Genomic DNA, 21,189 nt, shown 5'->3' with positions numbered 1-21,189 from the left:
GGGTTTTGAGCATCTAAGATAGTTTGACACTGCAGTACATTACGGAAGGAATATTCCATTGTTAGTAAGCTGTCTTGTAGATGAAATATTAAACAAAAGTTCCAGGTATCCTTTATTTTCCTCTGAGTCTTCAATCTAAGTCTTCCTTAGAAAGACGTCGAATTGCCTTTCATGTATATTATCCATTGCTCTGGTAAATACTTGCCTTAAATCCTTCGGTAGCAAATTACTTCACAGCACCATTGTTCCTTAAGTGAAAAATGTCTTGCTAGAATAAAATAAAGAACACTGGATACTGAAGATCTGAACTAAAAGCAGAAATTGCTGGAGGAACTCTGCAGGTCTAGCAGCATCTGTGGAGAGAAAGCAGAGTTAATATTTCAAGTCTAGTGACCATTCTTTAGAAGAAGGGTCTGAAGAAGGGTCAATGGAATTGAAATATTAACCCTGCTTCTTCTCCAAAGTTGCTGCCAGACCTGTAGGGTTTCTCCAGCATTTTTTTTGTTTTGTTAAATGTCTTGCTGCCTTCCTTTCTTAACTTTAACTTCCTAACCAATAAAATAGTTCAGGTACTTGAATCCTTCATGATAAAAAAAATTCCTTTCAATCAATATTGACAACGTCTTTCATGTGTAGAAATATAGCATAAGTGAGCAAAAGAATCTATTTCAACCTCCTGAAAATCCCAACATATATAATTGTTAACGCTCCTTGTACTGAAGATCTCCAGCCCCTGAGAGAGGTCTCTCGGTTCTGAGATCAATCAAAAGAATCACTAGGATTAAGGTCTGCTTCAGCAAAGTTAGTCAGTTTATTATGACGCTGTGTACAATTTTGTCCAGCAATACAGAGGTTAACAGCTTCTGTGGTCCTTGGAGAAAACTGCACAATTGAATTTGAACAATAAGCAATTTTATATATTTCTTAAAAGACAGTACAACCTTAATTACAAAGGAAAACCAATGAAATGTAATAAGCAGACATAATGGACAGCAGGTTAATCCAATGATATTTCCTGGAAAACAATATTTCTTACGCACATTATTGCCTCATACTTCTGGTTCAAGGTCAGTCAGAGTGGTCAATTAACGTCTTAGGATTCATTTTATGATGGCCTCATTGTCTATTTTATCTTTTAATCCAGCTAGCTCAGCAAAGCAGGAATGCAGCCCCCAAGCAATTTAGCGCAGTGTTAATCCTGAAGCCATTTTGTTATGTCACTTTATAATGAAAAGCCACTTTGTGGCTAATAAAAGCTTGCATAGATTTGTTGCTCCTGACAACAGCCTAAATCCAGATTTTAGATCCTAGGACCTTCTAGAAAGCAATAACAGTCTTCCTGAATTTAGACTCCACACCCTTTCATATATTGTGAAGATTGCAATGTTTTTGATAGAATTGTCATACGTGTTGTCCCTTCAGATAATATTTAACTGGTCTTATGAAGGGTTCCAATTTAAATTTATTTTCCCTACTTATAGATATTTTCTACAATCAACCTATTCAAAAATGTTATTATGCAACTCTGAAGAAAGAGGGACTTGAACCCAGACAGATTACATAGTTGTACAGAAATAGGGGGTGTTACCAGACCCCCTTCTTCCTTAATAACCTACTCCCTTGAATTACGCTCAGTGTTGCTCATTGGGTTTTACCGCTGGTAATCTTGATTCTTATGAGTGAATTCTTAAAACTTAAATGGGGCTCAGTATCTATCATTGTGAGATAAGGTTTGATTCCTGTTCCATATCTCCATCCAGAGAAGCAGCGAGTTGCGTATTTCAGCTTTCTTTGGAAGAAGTGGTTTTGTCTGAATGGAAAAGCAGATGATCTAATTCAGATTCTGATACAGGCAGAAACTAGAAATTTAGCTTAAAGTCTGAAGATGATGCTGGAAATACTCAGCAAACCAGGCAACATCTGTGCGCAGAGAGACAAAGTTCACGTTTCAAGTCAGTGATCTTCCATGAAGGGTCGTTGATCTAAAATGTTGAGCTGTATTTTACACTCAAACTTGGTGGGTTTGAAAGCAGTGGACTCATAAACTCAGCAGGCAGCTTGCCCACTGTCTTCTTGCCCACCCTTATTGTCACTGCTATTATATCAGCAGAAGTGGGGACATCAGGCATCCCACTTATCAACAGGCCAATTGAGGCAGCTTTCAATCAGCAATGAATGCCCACTTAAGAGCATCCATCTAGGCATTGCCAGAATTTGACTGGTGCCAGTAGAGCTCTACACCAAGTGACCAGCATGGCAGGATTATCTGCAGTGGGTTCATAGTGTATGGGCAGTTCTCTTCTTATTGAGCCCCTCTAAGATTTCTAAGGTTGTCATCCCTCAATGGCCCCTCATTGGCCAACCAACCATTTCTCCTCACCAGCTACCGTACAAGGCATGCTAACTTGGCACACACCTCTATCCCAAAGTGCTGCACAGCTGCTACCCTCTGAGACTGACTTCCTGATTCAGAGAGGTGAAAATCTCACCTAATGAAAAATCACGTGTTCTTCAGGACAGGGGGTGTACCCTCAAGTGAGTTTCCTCAACTCACCCCAATCTTCACCTTGTGTTTGGGGAATCTAGTATCACATATAATTCAGCCCATTAACTAATTTCCTCTCTTTAGATGGATGCTGCTTGACATTCTGTATATTCCGGTATTTTCTACTCATATGCTTCTTTGCTTTAACCAACAATATCTGATTCAGTTGTGTTGTATAGAATTTCAATGTGCCAAATTATCACATCCTATTTCATAAAATTCTTGATCCAACCATTAAAAAAATCACCACATCTGATTACTTATAAAATTTTGCAAACACATAAAATCAAGCTCTGCCAAGTTTCATACGGAGTTTATAGCGTATTTGAAACCTTGTGTTAAGTACTCATTTGTGTTGAATGTTCTTACTTTGTGTAAATTGAACTGCTGATTGAATGTTTAGTTGACTGCTTTGCCAAATTGGCTGCTTCAATCCACAGTTTATATCACATTCCAACAAACTAACAATGTCTTTAGCAAAATTCAGCTTCATGAATCCACTTCTTTCACTTTATCCCCTTCATAATCAACACTACTGCATGATCTAATGATGCCTGAAACAATCTGATTTACTATGAGTAAATTTACTGCTGCCAATCCTTTGCTATTGCTATTGGGCTAAGTTACTAATATGAAGGGGAATGGTTAAGATAGGCTCCATCTGGATAAATGGTATAGGTTGATTATTAGTACTAAGATGCATAATATTCTGTTGTGAACCATTAAGCGCAACCTAAGAGTAAGGACACATTGTTATTAGTTGCATTAACTTAGCACTAGAACAGCAACTTTCAGGTATTAATTGATTTGTACAAGAGAGACCATTGCCCCTCAACATCCAATGGCATTACCAGTGCTGAATCCCCACTATCAACATCCTGGAGTTCAATATTGAGCAGAAAGGGAACTGGACTAGCCATATAAAGACAGGTCAGACAAAGAGCAGGTCAGAGGCTGCGAATCCTGCAATGAGTAACTTAGCTCCTGATTCCCAAAAGGCGAAAGTGAGAACTGCGGATACTGGAGATCAGAGTCGAGAGTGTGGTGCTGGAAAAGCACAGCACATCAGGCAGCATCCAAGGAGCAGGAGAATCGATGTTTTGGGCAAGAGCTCTTCATCAGGAAAGAATCATCCTGATTCCCCAAAGCCTATCCATTATCTTCAAGGCACAATTCAGGCTGTGATACAATATTCTCCACTTACCTGGATGAGTGCAGCTCTAATAACACTCAAGAAGCTTTATACCACCAATGACAGAGTAGCCCCCACTTGATTAACACCACATTCACACACATTCAGTCTCTCTGCCATCAATGACATGTAAAGTCTCACATCACTGTCCTTTCTCCTCCATATACAGAATAAATGGGATTGTAGATGGCCCACATTCTAAGCAGTGTATGATTCTTTGACTAGAGTAATCCTGAAAGCCTTGTTTTTCTCAAAAGGCATAACTGGAGGTATTAAACTTACCATCAATTGTATTAACAGAAATTGAAATTACCTTGTAGCTTCTGTCCAGGTTATGAAGCAGATCCTTTTTCACCCACTAACAGAAAACTCCTAACAAAGTACCATCATCCTCAAACTGCAGGCAACAAACAGCAGCAATAGCTACCCCTTCCTTACTCTAACACCAGTTGGAAGGAGCCCAAGCAGACCACAAGCTGCATGAACACAACTGGCTCAAATTTGCCAGACTGTTCAGTAAGATAAAAGGTTAAAATCAGACCTAGGAAAACAACTTGCATTCGCGTAGCACCTTATCAGGCTCTAGGATAACCCCAAATGCTTCACAAGCAATAAACTACTTTTGAAGTGCAGTCGAGATTATGCACTTGATATATTATCCCATTCATTAACCTAATAGTAACATTCTCCAGTTTGTATCCAATCACTGCTGAACCTGACCTCCTTCTTCCTCAACTTCATTCCAATAAATACCAGACCACATTAGACCATCATGTTCCCTGTCCACTCTAAGATCTTTACAAATATGTCCACATCCCCCACATATTCATGTTTGAATCAATGAAACAGGTTTCCACTCCTGCTTTGACATGAGTGGCCCTATCCAAAGCCATAAATGACTTTCTACGTGACAGTAACCACAGTGAATCATAGTTCCTTGTTCTTCTTAAGCTCCTTAAGGCCTCTCGCTTAACATATTGATATCACTGCAGTGACAGTGAGCCAGAACGATTCTGTGAAGTCCTCTTCCGGTGGACTTGGCTCATCTTTGGAAACTGTTACACTCATGGAGGTAATGGGTGTTAACTTCTACATGGAAAGCTGCAGGACTCACACAAGGCAAGGAAAGCAAACTTAAGTTGTATCGAAAGTGACCTTCTTTGAAAAAAAACTTCCAAGGGATGAAGATCATATAGTCAAGATTCAGTGTTGGGGCAGGAAAGGAATATGGTGATGAGGTAACCAACCCAAACTTTGGTAAGAATCCAGCATTTACAATCACTGGTAAGAGCAAACACATGACAGATGTAGCTACACTACTAGGTGGACAAATTGCTTGAGATAATTTTGAGAAATACCTAGTTCACGAAGTTCCTAAAAACTTCCAATCTGCATTGAAATGTTATGTTGCATATTTGCCTCATCCATTCTTCGAAAAATCACTTTAAAATATCCAAGCAGCATTGTTTATTTGAATAAAAGATGGGAGAAGGTACAGAAGCCTGAACACACACACACCAGCCGGTTTCGAAACAGTTTCCACCCTACTGGTGTTAGAATACTGAATGGGCTCACAAACTCTTAGCAGTTGCCCATACCTATGCTTTTGTTTTGCTGCTGTTTACCTATTATTTACTTATCTATGGTATTTAACTCCTTGATCTGCCCGTATTGCTCGCTTTTCACTGTGCCTCTGTATACGTGACAATAACTTCAATTCAATATTACATTTGGCCATTATTGAAGCAAGCTCCACTAAGGACTAAGACAAAGCATTTCTCTTTAGGGATAGGTAACAAATTGTGGCAAATGTTGATCCAGCCAAGGGCTTCAAACACATACCCAAAATGCCAGGATGACAGGAGAGGTTAGGTCCTGATTGTTAATGAACAGATTTCACACAACACAAGTAAGCAATCAGTTTCTTTAAAGAAAACAGTTTGACTAAAAGAAAACAAAGGACTCAGATGCTGGAGATCTGAAACAAAACCAGAAAATGCTGGAGAAACTCAGCAGGTCTGACAGCATCTGCGGGAAGAAAGCATGGTTAATGTTTCGAATCTAGTGACTCTTCATCAGAACTGAAAACAGTTGGGAAATGGTGGTGATGATCTGGTGTCTTTCCTTGACATTTCTGGGATAGTCTGGTCACCAATATCCATTTAAAAATCCCACCAACTTCCAGGACTATACATCCTCACAACTTCTGTCCCTCCTGCACTTCTGCCCGCATCACTTCCTTTCACCCCACAACAGCAACAGGGTCCCCTAGTCCTCATGTACCACCCCACCAGACTCTACATTCAAAGGATCATAAACTGCCATTTCTGTTATCTCCAAGAAGATGTCACCACTAGACACAAATTCCCCTCCTCCCCCTTGTCAGCCTTCTGCAGGGATTGTGTCCTCCAGAACATCGGGGTCCACTCCTCCTTCACGCCAGCTGAGTTCAGTTCTGATGAAGGGTCACTGGACTCAAAACACTAACCCTGTTTTTCTTTCCACACGTGCTACCAGACCTGTTGAGTTTCTCCAGCACTTTCTGCTTTTGTTTCAACAGTTTGACCTTTGGGAATAAAAATCTGCTAAGAGAACAATTATTTCCCTTTGAAGCAAAGGAAAGGAGAAAGTAGCCAAATCTTGTTAAAGTTGTGATTTATTTGTTACTCTATGTAAAAAGTGACAACAGTATTCATCCGATTTACCAGTTTTCAAGTTTTGAGCAGGTTAAAGTATAAATATTTGTGGAATGGGTTGAAGATATTTCTTTGTTACAGAAACATTTTCTAAACAGGAGCATTATCTCTCAGTGAAGTGGTGAGCAGCAACAAGCCTGCACAAATTCATCCTCAAAATCTTAAAGAGACAGCACAGAAACATCATTGTATAAAGACAGGTAAGTCTTGAAGTTTACTGTTTGCAATGTTAGTATCCAGATTCATCATGTTTGGGCAAACTCCCTTATCTACTATTTTAACATTAATGTCACTTTTACATGGTGAGAAAGATCTCAAATAAAGTAACTCATGAAGGAACGGTCTACACTAATGTCACAAAAAATATTTTTTAGGTTATAATCATGATCATCTCAAATTCTTACTCAAGATGCATTAGTGGTATTACTTCCAAGGCATATTTCAAATATCAGTACGAATTGTATTATGACACCCGATATGTTATTTCCTGCAAACACAGAAAATGCTGGAAAAACTCAGCAGGACTGACAGCATTTGTGGAGAGACATGTAGTTAATGTTTCAAGAGGGTATGATTTCTTCAGAACTCTTGAAGTTATTTGCTTTCTATTTTTCTCCTCATACATTTTCACTTTAAAATGTATGTGTGGAATGAAAATAAAACTCATGAATACAATTAGAATTTGAGGGGAGAAAACTCAACATACCAAAGGAGTAATGCTGCGAAAGAACTAATCACCATTCAGTCTATAAAAACATATTTACCCTCAGGTCAATTGTAAAGCTAAAACCCAAGGGAATGGAAGGCTTTAGATAGAATAGTAGAGGTAGGTTTCAATTTATTCAGAAGTTCCGATGATTTATTTGAAGAATAATTAGGAGATGTGCACTGGGATCAACATGAGTGTGACAAAATTGACAGGAGCCGTTGAGTAACAGGCTGGGTATAGTGAAGGGGTTTCGATAGATTACATGTTAGAATGATTGATTACCCAAGGGTAAATTACAGGCTAGAATTTAATAAGGGAATTTGGGTTTGCTAATGGAATTCTTCATACTGTACCAATTTACAAATTGGAAGCAATCTAAGAACGTTGGTTGAGTTATATCTGAAATAATAGCTTCCCAGGAGTGAATTTTCCAAATTATTTTAAATGCAGACTGCTTTTAAAAAAAATGAAAGAACTGCGGACGCTGTAAATCAAAACAAAAACAGAAGTTGTTGGAAAAGCTCAGATCTGGTAGCATCTGTGAAGAGAAATTAGAGTTAACATTTCGTGCTGATTAGATTAGATTACTTACAGTGTGGAAACAGGCCCTTTGGCCCAACAAGTCCACACTGACCCGCTGAAGCGCCACCCACCCACACGCCTACATTTACCCCTTACCTAACACTACGGGCAATTTAGCCTGGCCAATTCACCTGACCCACACATCTTTGGACTGTGGGAGGAAACCGGAGCACCTGGAGGAAACCCACACAGACACGGGGAGAACGTGCAAACTCCACACAGTCAGTCGCCTGAGGCGGGAATTGAATCCGGGTCTCTGGTGCCGTGAGGCAGCAGTGCTAACCACTGTGCCACCGTGCCGCCCAGTGACCTTTCCTCAGAATGGCTTGCTGTCCAGTTGATACCTACAAAGTAAAGCTAAGCAAAGATGCTATGTATGTAGCTACATTTCAGTATCTAATGATATAAGATTGTGTTCAAACATTTTATATATATAGGATATTTTTCACTATTGTACTATAGCAAACAGACAATCTTACTCCCTGACAGCACATATTGGCAATTTGCACAAACACTGACCTCACTTTCAAATCTTTATTTGAAGTAATGACTGTGCAAGTACATATTTACAATCAGTTGATGAGGCTTCTATCTTGGAGAAAACTGAACACAGGTATGGATTGAGCTTGTTCTAAAGTCCAAATTTATCAAGTAACTTAATACACAAATGGAGCAGGCAAATCAATTAAAAGTTATGATGGAGACAGATGTTGTTGTAAGGTTGAAATCAACGTTTGAAATGCAGGTTCAACTGCATATATGTGGTAGGAGCAAAGTGCATCAATGATTGAGTTGGAGGTATTTCATTGGAATTAGTGTCAAATTAAGAGTCTCAATCCTAAATTTTAATGCATAAAGTAGTGATGGATCATGTGAATATCTTCAGATTTACGTGAACGATTGGGGAAGTAGGAACTTGAGATTATGGGTATGAAAGTGATTTTGAAACATCTCTGAGACAGAGTTCATACACAAAGCATCTATTGTAGAGTATCAAATCACATCACTGTTCATGCATTGACTATGGTCTCAGAAGAATTTTAAAAATATTTCCAAGGTCAGTTTGCATTTGTTGAACTTCTGAGAAATATTCAGAATAAATGTCAGTACATCTAGCCGTTATTTCTGGAACAAAATAATGTGTCCTGGAGAGGCTTTCCAGTTTATTTTCAGGCATGAAGTTTTTCAATCTAGTAGTTTCAAAATGTAAGGAATCCTGAGAACTATAACATGGTAACAGTGGGAATACCAGAGACATTGATGCACATGTATATTTACTCATGATAGTAATTTTGAAGTGTCATTGCTAAACAGTGATAAAGGAACGGTATTTCAATATGATTTGGAATAATTGTCTAGGAATATAGTTCATAATGTCAGTAAGTGTAGCATAATCACTGTTGTGGGAAAAATATTATTATTGAAGTCAGTGATGTAAGATTTGCCATTATGGGGGCAGTAATGTAGGAAAGATATTGAGAATGAAATTAATCTTGGAAGGTAGTGCCTTGGAAGGTAATCTACAATCTTGTCCTGTTGATCATTAGCCTGCAAATAATCTTAGAATAAAAGAGCTCAGCGTAATTTAGCCTATTGTGCCTGTACAACACTTTGAAAGATGATTCCAAGTTCTGCTCTCCTGCTACTTTCACTGGGTTTACTTCTGTACCAATATTCCTCCCGAATGCTACAATCTCCTCAGAGACCAAAAACCTATAAAAAATGTTTACATTCTCATGACATGAATGATTTCACTGCAAGTATTACAATAAGATTTTAAACTTGACCTTTGTTGTAACGGATGAAGTGAAAGCAATATTGATTAAACACTATTTAGTAGGTAACCAATGCTCTAAAATCCAGAAAAAAACTATTGCACATTAACATTTTAACATGACTAAAAACATCATGGTCACAGTTATTGTGCACTGACTACCATCAGTCAAATTGCAGTATTGATAAGAACCAACTCAACATCATTCCCAACAGGTTTCCTTCTTTCGGTTTCTGAAGAAGTCCTGAACTGAATGCTATCAGGAAGGGCCGTTGGAATGATTATTTCCTCCCACCTGGGTACACCAGGATGAATATTTTGCATTCCTTAGATTGCTATGGGATTTATCATTCCATTTCTGCTAGGTCACTCTCAAAGGCCATCCACTCCTCTCTGCCATCCACATTAACTGCAGTCCTTTGTTTCTTTATGGGACCTCTTTCGCTCTCCATCTTTCTGTCAAAACAGTTTGAAAACTCCTGCTGTGTCTATCTACAGGCAATGCAGCAGTCCTTGCCATTCTTTCCAGTGTCAAATTGTCACACTTTGCTTCAGTTATCTTGAAAAATGTCCACATTACAGAGGAGGTGCTGCATGTCTTTAAACACATAAATCCCTGGGACCGAATCCGGTGTACCCTAGAACTCTGTGGGAAGCTAGGGAAGTGATGGCTGGGACATCTTGCTGAGATATTTGTATCATTGATAATCACAGGTGAGGTACCAGAAAACTGGAGGTTGGCTAATGTGATGCCACTGCTTAAGAAAGGTGGTAAGGAAAAGCCAGGGAACTATAGACTGGTGAGCCTGACGTTGGAGGTGGGCAAGTAGTTGGAGGGAATCCTAAGGGACAAGATTTACATGTATTTGGAAAGACAAGGACAGATTAGGGACAGTCAACATGGCTTTCTGTGTGGGAAATCATGCCTTACTAACTTGATTGACTTTTTGAAGAAGTAATGAAAAAGATGAGGGCAGAGTAGTGAACATGATCATACAGACTTCAGTAAGGCATTCGACAGGGTTCCTCATGGTAGACTGGTTAACAAGGTTAGGAGAAAGTGAGGACTGAATATGCTGGAGATCAGAGTCAAGACTGGGGTGCTGGAAAAGCACAGCAGGTCAGGCAGCATCAGAGGAACAGGAGAATTGATGTTTCAGGCAAGAACCCTTCATTGGGTTAACAAGGTTATATCACATTGTATATAGGGAGAACTAGCCATTTAGATACAGAATTGACTTGAAGGTAGAAGACAGAGGGTGGTGGTGGAGGATTGTTTTTCAGACTGGATACCTGTGACGAGTGGTGTGCCATAAGCACTGGTACTGGGTTCACTTTTTTAAATATCATTTATATAAATGTTTTGGATGTGAAAATAGGAGGTACAGTTAGTAAGCTTGCAGATGACACCAAAATTGGAGGTGTAGTAGACTGTGAAGATTACCTCAGGTTACTTTGGGATCTTGATCAGATGGGCCAATGGGCTGAGGAGTGGCAGATGCAGTTTAATTTAGATAAATATGAGGTGCTACATTTTGGAAAGGCAAATCAGAGCAAGACTCATGCACTTAAAGGTAAGGTCCTGGGGAGTGTTACTGAACAAGAGACCTTGGAGTGCTGGTTCATAGTTCATTGAAAGCAGAATCACAAGTAGATAGGATAGTGAAGGTGGTGTTTGGTATACTTGCCTTTATTGGTCAGTGCACTAAATATAGGAGTTGGGAGGTCATGTTGCGGCTGTACAGAACATTGGTTAGGCCAGTTTTGGAATAATGTATGCAATTCTGGTCTCCCTGCTATAGGAAGGATGTTGTGAAACTTGAAAGGGTTCAGAAAAGATTTACAAGGATATTGCCAGGTTTGGAGGGTTTGAGCTATGGGGAGAGGCTGAATAGGCTGGGGCTGTTTTCCCTGAAGTGTCAGAGACTGAGTGACCTCATAAAGGTTTATAAACTCATGAGGGGCTTGGATACAGTGAACAGACAGGTCTTTTCCCTGGGGCAAGGGAGTCCAAATCTAGAGGGCGTAGGTTTAGGGTGAGAGGGGCAAGATTTAAAAGAGGTCTAAGGGCCAACTTTGTCATGCAGAGGGTTGTGCGTATATGGAACGAACTGCCAGATGAAATGGTGGAGGCTGATACAATTACATTTAAAATGCATCCAAATGGGTGTTTGAATTGGAAGAGCTGACAGAGACATGGGCCAAACGTTGGCAAATGGAACCAGATTAATTTATGATATCTGGTCGGCATGGATGGGTTGGATCGAAGGGTCTGTTTCTGTGCTGTACAACTCTGACTTTATAACCTTGGGCTATCCTGTTACTACAGTAACCACGCCACCCAATCAAAACTAGTAACAACTCCTATTTCACCTGAAATTAAAGGCACAATTTCAAAACATAGTGATAATTTGAACACAGAAGTTAGAAGCAGCATTTAGACCTTCTACCCTGCTCTGTCATTCAATAAATGATTCCTGAAGAAGGGCTTATGCCCGAAATGTCGATTCTCCTGCTCCTCGGATGCTGCCTGGCCTGCTGTGTTTTTCCAGCACCACATTTTTCAACTCTGGTCTCCAGCATCTGCAGTCCTCACTTTCTCCTGTCATTCAATAAAATCATGCCTGATCTGGTCATGATCTCAGCTTTACTTTTCTGTCTGTAACTAATAGCCCTGGTCTACATTGTCTATCAATGTAGCTTTGAACAAATTCAAAACCCTAAGCTCCACTGCCTTCTGGGAACGAGAATTTCACTTGCTAACAAGCCCCTGCGAGACAACCCTCCTAATTGCTAAATTTAAACCTCCTCTTCTTAAACTCTGTCGCAAGGTTTAGTATTAGCTACTGGAGGAAACTTCCTCTGGTTTTCCTTCTTTTCCAGTTCCCTCAAAATCTTGTGTGTTTCAATAAGATCACCTCTCATTCTTCTAATTTCCAGTGGAGTCATGCCTATCCTATTCACCTTCTCTGCATATTAGAGGAATGACTCCTATAAAACATTACATCCATATCAACAAGGAGAAATTACATTTAATGTCACCGTTGAAAGAATTTATCGAACATTTTTCTAATTCCTTCTATGTTGCTCAACAGTGTGACTCAAACCAACCTCAAATAATCAGCTCTAAAGTCTGTATGTATTAACCCTAGTGAAAATAGTCATCCAAATTGCACACCCTTGCAGAAACTCTTACAACTGCCCTGAAATCCAGCAAGAATTCCCTAACCCATGAAAACCTTTGTTCCTGCCTCATCCCAAACTAACCTTTTTCCTAGCAACAACGTTTTGGGTCCAGTGACCCTTCTTCAGAACAGATAGCAGCTAGGAAAAGGAAAAAGGGTCACTGGGTGATGCTAACCCTGACTTCTCTCCACAGATGCTGCCAGACCTGCTGAGCTTTGCCAGTAATCTCTGCATTTGTTTCTGATTTCCAGCATCTACAGCTCTTTGGTTCTAATCTTTTCCCCAGTTTTGTAATTAAAGATTCTGCCCAACTTCAATATCTTCCCGTTCTGACAATAAGTGCTAGATTTTCAATAAACCTTGAAACCAGACCTTGGATATAATAACACTAAACCAGGCAGGTAGACTCAGAAGAGATAGTCAAGATCTTAGAGATAAAAACAGTTTGCATGAAAGCTGACTTATAAAGGCAAATGCCAGGGAGAAAATTATTAACAGGAAAAGTGTATAGTGCATTTGCTACTCACCATGTTTAAACATTGCAAGGTTACAATAAATAAAATAGAATGCCAAATGAACATAATCAAACCCCAACAGTCTCATTACAAATGTACTGGCCATATCTAGAAAACTGTGCATTGTTCTGGTCAATGTAGCTAGGAAAGATTATTCTGGCTCTACATATAATCTAAAGGAAAAGAATGAGCCTGATCCCCATTGACTATGGGAAGAGATATGGGAACAATTTAATTGGCTACAGTTCTTAAATCTTAAAACAGCAGAAACTTTACAGATAACTACAAGGAAGTTAATTAGAAAGAAAATCCAAAACAATGTTTTAAAATGCATCAAAGGAGAAGGAAAATAAATTACAGCCTAGTGGCCATGAATAGCAAATTTTGTGCAAATTTTAAAAGTAAAGTTTTGGAGAAAGGCGCACAGCTAAAATCGGTGCTCAGGGAGAGCAGTTAAAGCATCAAGAGAATGTGAGCATGAAACAGAATTAAACTGCACTTCCGTGAGAGGAGGTACTTAAAATTAAATCAACATATTTTATGTATTTCATAATAACTTTAAGATGAATTAACCAATTACCTATCAGCATTCAGCAAAATGAAATGGAGAATGAACTAACTAGGGAATCAGGGATTTAAGTCTAAATTGAACTATGGGGAACATCATTTTCAACTCATCACCAATCTGAGAAATGCTCATCTATACCTACCCTCTCTTTCTTGTCTTTTAACCAAATTTTAATTGATGTTGCTAAGGACCCATCAATCCCAAATATTTCTAATTTGCTAACTAACCTGCATGGAGCATCGTACCAAGTGCTTTCTTCAAGTCCAAATATACAACATCCCACAGCATTATCCTCATCCATTGTCTGTGCCACCTCATCAAAGAACTCAAAGTTTGTCAGACATGACTTGCCCTTGATAAACTCAAGCTGACTAACGTTAACTTATTTTTTTTCTAAGTGTATATTTATCTTATCCTGTATTACAGCTATCATTTTTCTTACTATTGACATCAAGCTGAAAGGTCTGGACGTTCCTGGGTTTTCCTTTGCCCATTTCTTAAACAATGGTGTTAGATTTGCAAACATCCAGTTACGGGACCAATCTGTGTTTAGAATCTGTTAACAGTTTTGCAGTTTGCTCCTTTACCTCTCTTAGTAAGCTAGGATACATCCCATCTGGGCCAGGTGACTCCTCCACACTTGGGAGTGTTGCTAGCCTTTTTAGCATTTCTTATCTATCAGTGTAATGCTCCATTGCTCAACACACACATTTTCAATTGGGTTACTGCGACCATTTCTAATTTGGTAAAGATAGAAGTATTCATTTAGTACCTCTGCCATACACCTTGTTTCAGTGAGCAGTTTACCTTGCTTGTTCTGATTAGAGCCCACTCTATCCTTCACTAATCATTTACTATTAATATGTTTGAAGATCATTTTACTATTTGTCATTGTGCAGCCTGCAATCCTTATTTTCTCATCAATACCATTAGTCATCCAAAGTACTCTAGCTTTAGATTCCCCACATTTATTCTTCATGGGTATATATCTTGCTTGCACTCTATTCATCTCTCTTTTCAAATTCTCCCATTTCTCATCCACTGTCGTATCCAAGAAAGTGTGTTTCTAATCAAAGTACTCCAATTCAAATCTACCCTTTTCCACTCTGATATTTTAATCCTTCACTGACTTAAAACTTTTTTCAACTTAATATTGAACCTTATTAAATTTTGTAATTAAAGATTCTGCCCAACTTCAATATCTTCCCGTTCTGACAATAAGTGCTAGATTTTCAATAAACCTTGAAACCAGACCTTGGATATAATAACACTAAACCAGGCAGGTAGACTCAGAAGAGATAGTCAAGATCTTAGAGATAAAAACAGTTTGCATGAAAGCTGACTTATAAAGGCAAATGCCAGGGAGAAAATTATTAACAGGAAAAGTGTATAGTGCATTTGCTACTCACCATGTTTAAACATTGCAAGGTTACAATAAATAAAATAGAATGCCAAATGAACATAATCAAACCCCAACAGTCTCATTACAAATGTACTGGCCATATCTAGAAAACTGTGCATTGTTCTGGTCAATGTAGCTAGGAAAGATTATTCTGGCTCTACATATAATCTAAAGGAAAAGAATGAGCCTGATCCCCATTGACTATGGGAAGAGATATGGGAACAATTTAATTGGCTACAGTTCTTAAATCTTAAAACAGCAGAAACTTTACAGATAACTACAAGGAAGTTAATTAGAAAGAAAATCCAAAACAATGTTTTAAAATGCATCAAAGGAGAAGGAAAATAAATTACAGCCTAGTGGCCATGAATAGCAAATTTTGTGCAAATTTTAAAAGTAAAGTTTTGGAGAAAGGCGCACAGCTAAAATCGGTGCTCAGGGAGAGCAGTTAAAGCATCAAGAGAATGTGAGCATGAAACAGAATTAAACTGCACTTCCGTGAGAGGAGGTACTTAAAATTAAATCAACATATTTTATGTATTTCATAATAACTTTAAGATGAATTAACCAATTACCTATCAGCATTCAGCAAAATGAAATGGAGAATGAACTAACTAGGGAATCAGGGATTTAAGTCTAAATTGAACTATGGGGAACATCATTTTCAACTCATCACCAATCTGAGAAATGCTCATCTATACCTACCCTCTCTTTCTTGTCTTTTAACCAAATTTTAATTGATGTTGCTAAGGACCCATCAATCCCAAATATTTCTAATTTGCTAACTAACCTGCATGGAGCATCGTACCAAGTGCTTTCTTCAAGTCCAAATATACAACATCCCACAGCATTATCCTCATCCATTGTCTGTGCCACCTCATCAAAGAACTCAAAGTTTGTCAGACATGACTTGCCCTTGATAAACTCAAGCTGACTAACGTTAACTTATTTTTTTTCTAAGTGTATATTTATCTTATCCTGTATTACAGCTATCATTTTTCTTACTATTGACATCAAGCTGAAAGGTCTGGACGTTCCTGGGTTTTCCTTTGCCCATTTCTTAAACAATGGTGTTAGATTTGCAAACATCCAGTTACGGGACCAATCTGTGTTTAGAATCTGTTAACAGTTTTGCAGTTTGCTCCTTTACCTCTCTTAGTAAGCTAGGATACATCCCATCTGGGCCAGGTGACTCCTCCACACTTGGGAGTGTTGCTAGCCTTTTTAGCATTTCTTATCTATCAGTGTAATGCTCCATTGCTCAACACACACATTTTCAATTGGGTTACTGCGACCATTTCTAATTTGGTAAAGATAGAAGTATTCATTTAGTACCTCTGCCATACACCTTGTTTCAGTGAGCAGTTTACCTTGCTTGTTCTGATTAGAGCCCACTCTATCCTTCACTAATCATTTACTATTAATATGTTTGAAGATCATTTTACTATTTGTCATTGTGCAGCCTGCAATCCTTATTTTCTCATCAATACCATTAGTCATCCAAAGTACTCTAGCTTTAGATTCCCCACATTTATTCTTCATGGGTATATATCTTGCTTGCACTCTATTCATCTCTCTTTTCAAATTCTCCCATTTCTCATCCACTGTCGTATCCAAGAAAGTGTGTTTCTAATCAAAGTACTCCAATTCAAATCTACCCTTTTCCACTCTGATATTTTAATCCTTCACTGACTTAAAACTTTTTTCAACTTAATATTGAACCTTATTAAATTAAATCACTATTTCCGAAATGCTACCCATGCTGATGTTCGCCACTTAACCTGCCCCTTTCCTAGGACAAGATCCAACACAGCTCTCTCCCTGGTAGGACTGGAAATGTATTGTTCCAGCAAGTTCTCCTGCACATATTATAGGAATTTTTCCCCTCTGTACCTGAAACTATCTTTTTCCCAGTGTACCCTTGGCTAATTAAAATCACCAACTATTCAAAACCTACTTGCCCTGCAGATCCATAATCTACCTGCAAATGCTCTCTTCCCCATTGTTTCAAGGTCTGTAATAAATATCTAAAAAGACCACTATTCCCTTCCTGCTTCTTACCTCCAAACATAGATTTTAATTTAGGAACTGCATCTCATTCAAGGATAATGATAATACTTTTATGGAGACTGCTCCATCTCCTCCCTTTTTAGTCAAAGTCTTACAATCTAGGTATTACTCGAAGTTTACCTGATGGAACCATGAGCAGCTGTTTGATGCAGGGTGAGATCGGGAAAGTTGGAACCAAGTCACATGCAGTAAAGGAATGCTCTACGATAATCAAACTGGGAAAAAGATGAGGGATACTATGTTTTTAGCATGAGAAGTAAAGTGAAAAAATATTTGATGAAGGTAAATCTCCAGACAATCATTGAACTTGAAAGAATCAAAGGCAGGCGCAGATTACTGGGAAGGCACGTTATTGCAAGTCAGTAACCCTTAACTGTGAGGTCTAAGGAGAGCTCCAAAAATACATTGATTATTCAATTAACAGGAGAGAATCAAGCAATATTTCAGCACAAATGTTCCAGATGATAATATTAAAATTATTATAAAGAAAGTAACTCAAAAGGACAGTGAAGACAATGTGATGAAAATCAAATTGAAAATAGTTTCCAAAATAGCCAGAGGATTGACTGGTAAAAATTAAAGATCCTTTCCTTTCCAAATAAACCTATGTGCTGCAAAGCTGAAGGCATGGATTACACCCTTCGATTTGGCATTAGCTCCATCCTAAAACTGAAAGATTATAGTCCATCTCCATAGGACCTTAGAATTGTGAGTATTAAGAAAATCTAATTTTTGGACACCGATGTGTATTGCACACAATGAGCTAGGAGAAATAAGGCTAAAGATCCAATTAGAAGTAATTAAATTAATGAATGATGAATGATTTTTTGAAGGAATGATTTATTTATTGTCCCTTGCATTTCACAGTGAAATATAGTGAAAATCTTCAACAGTTGAAATGCAAATAAAACCCACAGAATGAGACTAACATTATTGAACCAGGATCAGTACTGCTCTGCGTTACTCTGCATATGGAATTCCAGTCGAAAACCAACTGGATACTTCCCAATGGGAGACACCTGCAGTTGGGGCAGAAACAATCCAAATTCTGCCATAAGCATAATGAAAATATTTAACCATATTTCTCTGAAACTGGAAGGTATACACGACAGGCGAAGTGGATATACTGGGGAAAAAAAACTCTTTATGGTAGTTGAAGGAATCATGTATAAGAACCAGTCTTACTCTTCTGGATTAGTTAGCAGTTTGCATAGAGATGATCTGTTCCTACACTACCCAACAGAACCACACTGGAAATCTTGCAGACTTCTGAAAGGCTATCAGATGCCAATGACCCTCTTTTTATTTATTATGTTAATATCCTAGATAGGCAAACCAAATCATACAGTGCTTGAATGAGATAGACAATACCACCATGTCCATTTTGTTCTACAAGCTATGCATCACCAGTAGTCCTCTATCTAGGTTGCCAGAAACTGCTGGAGCTTTATGTTGGCTCAGCTGCATTGACACTGGGATTCACAAAGGGAAGATTACCTGGGAGCTTCCTGTTAGCAAACAGCTATTGACAATTCTGGCATCCCTCCAGATGTCAGAAACACCTCACCTTCCAAGGGACATTAACCTTAAAATCATGTCTCCAAAAGACTCAAGCCTTTATTACTATACCATCAGGAATATGCCGGGTTCTGATTCCAGGGCAACATACATCAAGGTAATTCTATTTGGTGTGGAAATGAAATGATAACTGAAGGAATGAGAGAGACATTATTAGTAAAGGATAGTCCTTTGAGAACCAAACTGAGGAAAGCATTTTTCAGAGTGGTACAGATAAGTACTGACACAATAATGTTATGAGAGGCGGTGCTTCTGCTTTCTAAGTCAGTCTTCATTGCAGCTGCAGAATAACTAAATGCCTAACAATTACTTCACTGCAATGCAATTGTCCCAACAAGTCTCTAATCTTCCTAAAGTGGACGAAAGCACTGTAGAAAATGAATAAATCCAGAAATTACTTACATTAACCAGAATAAGACTAAAAGCCCATTTCTAAGTTATTGCCAACACTATATAGCTGCATGCTAATACTCATGTTAGGTACACATACATTGAAGATAAAAGGTTAGTGTCAAGCTACCCAATTGCATGAGGGCACAGAAGGGAAAACAAAGCCTTTCTAAACCCTGAAGGGACAAAAGAAAGTACGAATTTATGAGTGCATACCAAGACTTCCACTGTTAATGAAGTAGAGCTGAGAGAGAATAGTTTCCATACTTTGTATATATTTAATAAGAAAGGTTATCTGTCCCTTTTCAATCTCCCAGTTTTCTGCCTGGGACACAATTCGTAAAACACACACAACCCAAATGCTGTCAAGATGTTAATAATGGTTTTGAACAATACAAATCAATCAGTATTTTGCTCAGTTTCGTACAATAATGGTTAAGAACTACTACGTTAATGAATGATATAAGGAATAGCGATGAGTGTTGACATCGAAGTACTTGGAACAAGAATTAAGTCTGCAGAGTTCTCGGAAACCTCCATGTGATCCACCAATGTGCAGTGTGAGTAGTTAATAAAGGTTGTTAAATAAAAATTGATTTCTGCCTGAGAGTACGTGACACTGCATGAAACACCTTCGAGCCGACCTGACTTCCCAGACACCGCCCATTTTAATTCCCTTTCCCACTCCCTTTCTGACATGGCCATTCTAGTCCTCCCCCATTGCCACAATGAATTAAACTGCAAATTGGAGGAACAACACCTCATCTTCTACCTGTGCAGCCTACAGCCCAGAGGACTCAACATTGTGTTCTCCAATTTCAAATAACCTCCCGTCCCTTCCCCCAACTCCCTTCCCAGTTCCTCCCCCTCCATTCCCCTCAGCCACCTACCAGATTCATCCCTCCCATCAACCAACCAGGTCATAACACTCTGTCTCCACCTATCCCCACCCTGCTCCCCCACCCCCTTTATCTACAGCTACCTTTACATCCACCCCCAGTCCTGAAGAGGGGTTACACCCAAAGCATTGACTTTTCCACCTCCTGATGCTGCCTGGCTTGCTGTGTTCTCCAAGTTGGAATCCATCTGCTGCTCATATTTAGATTAGATTCCCTACAGTGTGGAAACAGATCCTTTGGCCCAACAAGTCCACACCGACCCTCCGAAGAGTAACCTGCCCACACCCTGTATTTACTCCTGACTAATGCAACTAACACTATGGGCAATTTAGCATGGCCAATTCACCTGACCTGCACATCTTTGGATTGTGGGAGGAAACCGGAGCACCCGGAGGGGACCCACGCAGACAGGGGGAAAATGTGCAAACTCCACACAGACAGTTGCCAGAGGCTGGAATTGAACCTGGCCCCAGGCGCTGTGAGGCAGCAACACTAACCACTGAGCCACCGTGCTGTCTCCAATTTAATAAACTCATTTTCTGTTTGGGATTTTTTTAGATTAGATTCCCTACAGTGTGGAAACAGGCCCTTCAGCCCAACCAGTCTACACCGACACTCCAAACAATATCTCACCCAGACCCATTTTCCTACGGGCAATTTAGCATGGCCAATTCACCTGGCCTGCATATCTTTGGACTGTAGGAGGAAACTCACACAGACACGGGAAGAATGTGTAAACTCCACACAGACAGTCACCCGAGGCTGGAATCGAACATGGGACCATGGTGCTGTGAGGCAGCAGTGCTAACCATTGAGCCACCTCACATCAACACACCAGGTCATACTATCTGTCTCCACCTATCCCCACCTCACCACCCTGCTCCCTCACCCCCTTTTATCTGTAGCTCCCCTTTTACCCACCCCCAGTCTTGAAGAAAGTTATACCTGAAGTGTGTAGCATGCATACAATTCAGTATTATTGCTCACCAGATTTGCACCTTGTTTTTTAGCAATACACAGCACTACTCCTGGTACATTAACCTATAGTCTGTCTTGAATCAGGTTGATCCCTCACTTGATCAT

Source organism: Hemiscyllium ocellatum, chromosome 11 (assembly GCF_020745735.1).
Source record: "Hemiscyllium ocellatum isolate sHemOce1 chromosome 11, sHemOce1.pat.X.cur, whole genome shotgun sequence".
NCBI classification, from domain to species: Eukaryota; Metazoa; Chordata; class Chondrichthyes; order Orectolobiformes; family Hemiscylliidae; genus Hemiscyllium; species Hemiscyllium ocellatum.
This window is presented reverse-complemented; position numbering follows the sequence as displayed.